Consider the following 4,595-nt stretch of genomic DNA (forward strand, 5'->3'; position numbering starts at 1 on the left):
GGTGAAGTTGTCCTATCCCCTTAGCAGAAAAACACCCCCAAAGCATAATGTTTCCACCTCCATGTTTGACGGTGGGGATGGTGTTCTTGGGGTCATAGGCAGCATTCCTCCTCCACCAAACACGGCGAGTTGAGTTGAAGCCAAAGAGCTCCATTTTGGTCTCATCTGACCACAACACTTTCACCCAGTTCTCCTCTGAATCATTCAGATGTTCATTGGCAAACTTCAGACGGGCCTGTATATGTGCTTTCTTGAGCAGGGGGACATTGCGGGTGCTGCAGGATTTCAGTCCTTCACGGCGTAGTGTGTTACCAATTGTTTTCTTGGTGACTATGGTCCCAGCTGCCTTGAGATCATTGAAAAGATCCTCCCGTGTAGTTCTGGGCTGATTCCTCACCGTTCTCATGATCATTGCAACTCCACGAGGTGAGATCTTGCATGGAGCCCCAGGCCGAGGGAGATTGACAGTTCTTTTGTGTTTCTTCCATTTGCGAATAATCGCAGCAACTGTTGTCACCTTCTCACCAAGCTGCTTGGCAATGGTCTTGTAGCCCATTCCAGCCTTGTGTAGGTCTACAATCTTGTCCCTGACATCCTTGGAGAGCTCTTTGGTCTTGGCCATGGTGGAGAGTTTGGAATCTGATAGATTGATTGCTTCTGTGGACAGGTGTCTTTTATACAGGTAACAAGCTGAGATTAGGAGCACTCCCTTTAAGAGTGTGCTCCTAATCTCAGCTCGTTACCTGTATAAAAGACACCAGGGAGCCAGAAATCTTTCTGATTGAGAGGGGGTCAAATACTTATTTCCCTCATTAAAATGCAAATCAATTTATAACATTTTTGACATGCGTTTTTCTGGATTTTTGTGTGGTTATTCTGTCTCTCACTGTTCAAATAAACCTACCATTAAAATTATAGACTGATCATTTCCTTGTCAGTGGGCAAACGTACAAAATCAGCAGGGGATCAAATACTTTTTTCCCTCACTGTACATAGCTTGCGCTTTGTCGAGTAAGGCTTAAACTATGTATTTAGATTGTAGTTAGGTATTGTAGGTAGTTATCGTGGGTTGTTGTATGTAATTATTGTAGGTTAGTATTGTATTTGGCTGTGCCGGGTGTAGCACGAAGCTAGCTAGCTAACCCACCACCTGGACCAGCTGGCGAGTAGCTATTAGCAACGGTATAGTTGTTTCACGCCTGAGAGTGCCTGTAATTACGCCAGCTGGCTGCCTACAATAATTACATACAATAATTGCCTACCATTCAGCTGTTTTCTAACCTCATTGTCTGAACCGTTAACGTTAGGTAGCAAGTGGCTACTGTGCTTGAAATTTAGCTAGCTTGTTGCTACCTGGATAGCTACTAGTAAACAATAGCTGGAACGACCGAGCGAACAGACGCGAACTGGCTGAGTCAATTCAGTGGCTAGCTTTGCACTTGGCTAGCTAACAGTAGCTGCTAGGGGTAAGTCATAACCTACATTTGTGTTTTGTTCTTTTACATATTGATAGCCTGAGTCGTTCAAGGAATTCGGGACATGGGTGACTAGTTAACGTTAGTTTGGCTCTCTCTGTGTGTTCGTGCTGTGAAAGGAGGGGTTCTTCTTTGTCTGAAAACAATGGCTAGCTAGTTTGCTAACTATTCTAGCTAACTAACTGGCTGAATAAGTTGACGACGGACTCGCTCAAGCTGTCGGGACTAACCCACAACGTTAGACACGGACACGAACGATCTGCTTGCGTGTTGATACACTGGTGGTTTGTTGTGGCCGGCATGCTAGCTGGCTGTGGCGTCTTATGACGAGGTGCCCGGACGATTTTCACGGAATAATACTGCACCTAGTTAGCTAGCTGAATAAACTAAGTTAGTCTATTCCTAGAAAACATTGAACCGCAGTAGTTTACAACAATTATAGTTTCTGAGGTGGAAGTTGGGAGAGTTATTTTTGGGGGTTGTGGTGAGGTAGGCCCCGCTCTCTCCTTTCCCAGATGTTTAGTTAATTTCATTCCGATCTCCTCTGCATTATTGTAGCCATCTGCTGCAGCCTGTCAACTATGCCTCTGCCTATCCCTGTTCTCTCCTCTCCGCACAGGCTACACAAACGCCTCACACCGCGTGGCTGCTGCCTCTCTAACCTGGTGGTCCCTGCACGCACCTCCCACGTGGAGTTCCAGGTCTCAGGCAGCCTCTGGAACTGCCGTTCTGCTGCCAACAAGGCAGAGTTCATCTCAGCCTATGCTACCCTCCAGTCCCTCGACTTCTTGGCGCTGACGGAAACATGGATTACCACTGAAAACACTGCTACTCCTGCTGCTCTCTCCTCGTCTGACCATATGTTCTTGCATACCCCGAGAGCATCTGGTCAGCGGGGTGGTGGCACAGGAATCCTCATCTCTCCCAAGTGGACATTCTCAATTTTCCCCTGACCCATCTGTCTATCTCCTCATTTGAATTCCATGCTGTCACAGTCACTAGCCCATTTAAGCTTAATATCCTTGTCATCTATCGCCCTCCAGGTTCCCTTGGAGAGTTCATCAATGAGCTTGACGCCTTGATAAGTATGGCTCACCCCTCACAGTTCTGGGGGATTTCAACCTCCCTACGTCTACATTTGACTCATTTCTCTCTGCCTCCTTCTTTCCACTCCTCTCCTCTTTTTGACCTCATCTTTACTAGATGCTGTTGTTCTACTAATCTCACTGCAACTCCCCTCCAAGTCTCCGACCACTACTTTGTATCCTTTTCTCTCTCCCTCTCCTCCAACACTACTCACTCTGCCCCTACACAGATGGTAATGCGCCGTCGCAACCTTCGCTCTCTCTCTCCCGCTACTCTCTCCTCTTCCATCCTATCACCTCTTCCCTCTGCTCAATCCTTCTCCCTCCAATCTCCTGATTCTGCCTCCTCAACCCTCCTCTCCTCCCTTTCTGCATCATTTGACTCTCTATGTCCCCTATCCTCCCGGCCGGCTCGGTCCACCCCTCCAGCTCCGTGGCTAGATGACTCATTGCAAGCTCACAGAAAAGAGCTGAGTGGAAATGGAAGAAAACTAGACTCCCTGCGGACCTGGCATCTTTTCACTCCCTCCTCTCTACATTTTCTTCATCTGTTTCTGCTGCTAAGGCCACTTTCTACCACTCTAAATTCCAAGCATCTGCCTCTAACCCTAGGAAGCTCTTTGCCAGATTCTCCTCCCTGCTGAATCCTCCCCCCCCCCCATCCTCCCTCTCTGTGGATGACTTCGTCAACCATTTTGAAAAGAAGGTTGACAACATCCGATCCTCGTTTGTTAAGTCAAATGACACTGCTGGTCCTGCTCACACTGCCCTACCCTATGCTTTGACTTCTTTCTCCCCTCTCTCTCCAGATAAAATCTTGCGACTTGTGACGGCAGGCCGCCCAACAACCTGCCCGCTTGACCCTATCCCCTCCTCTCTTCTCCAGACCATCTCCGGTGACCTTCTCCCTTACCTCACCTCGCTGATCAACTCATCCTTGACCGCTGGCTATGTCCCTTCCGTCTTCAAGAGAGCGAGAGTTGCACCCCTTCTCAAAAAACCAACACTCGATCCCTCTGATGTCAACAACTACAGACCAGTATCCCTTCTCTCTTTTCTCTCCAAAACTATTGAGCGTGCCGTCTTTAGCCAACTCTCTTGCTATCTCTCTCAGAATGACCTTCTTGATCCAAACCAGTCAGGTTTCAAGACTGGTCATTCAACTGAGACTGCTCTTCTCTGTGTCACGGAGGCTCTCCGCACTGCTAAAGCTAACTCTCTCTCCTCTGCTCTTGTCCTTCTATACCTGTCTGCTGCCTTTGATACTGTGAACCATCAGATCCTCCTCTCCACCCTCTCCGAGCTGGGCATCTCCGGCGCGGCTCACTCTTGGATTGCGTCCTACCTGACCGGTCGCTCCTACCAAGTGGTACCTACCAAGCACCACGTGCTCTCACCACTGGTGTCCCCCAGGGCTCAGTTCTAGGCCCTCTCCTATTCTCGCGATACACCAAGTCACTTGGGTCTGTCATATCCTCACATGGCCTCTCCTATCATTGCTACGCTGACGACACACAACTAATCTTCTCCTTTCCCCCTTCTGATAACCAGGTGGCGAATCGCATCTCTGCATGTCTGGCAGACATATCAGTATGGATGACGGATCACCACCTCAAGCTGAACCTTGGCAAGACGGAGCTGCTCTTCCTCTCGGGGAAGGACTGCCTGTTCCATGATCTCGCCATCACGGTTGACAACTCCGTTGTGTCCTCCTCCCAGAGTGCGAAGAGCCTTGGCGTGACCCTGGACAACACCCTGTCGTTCTCCGCTAACATCAAGGCGGTGACCCGATCCTGTAGGTTCATGCTCTACAACATTCGGAGAGTACGACCCTGCCTTACACAGGAAGCGGCACAGGTCCTAATCCAGGCACTTGTCATCTCCCGTCTGGATTACTGTAACTCGCTGTTGGCTGGGCTCCCTGCCTGTGCCATTAAACCCCTACAACTCATCCAGAATGCCGCAGCCCGTCTGGTGTTCAACCTTCCCAAGTTCTCTCACGTCACCCCGCTCCTCCGGACACTCCACTGGCTTC

Source organism: Coregonus clupeaformis, chromosome 30 (genome assembly GCF_020615455.1).
Source record: "Coregonus clupeaformis isolate EN_2021a chromosome 30, ASM2061545v1, whole genome shotgun sequence".
NCBI classification, from domain to species: Eukaryota; Metazoa; Chordata; class Actinopteri; order Salmoniformes; family Salmonidae; genus Coregonus; species Coregonus clupeaformis.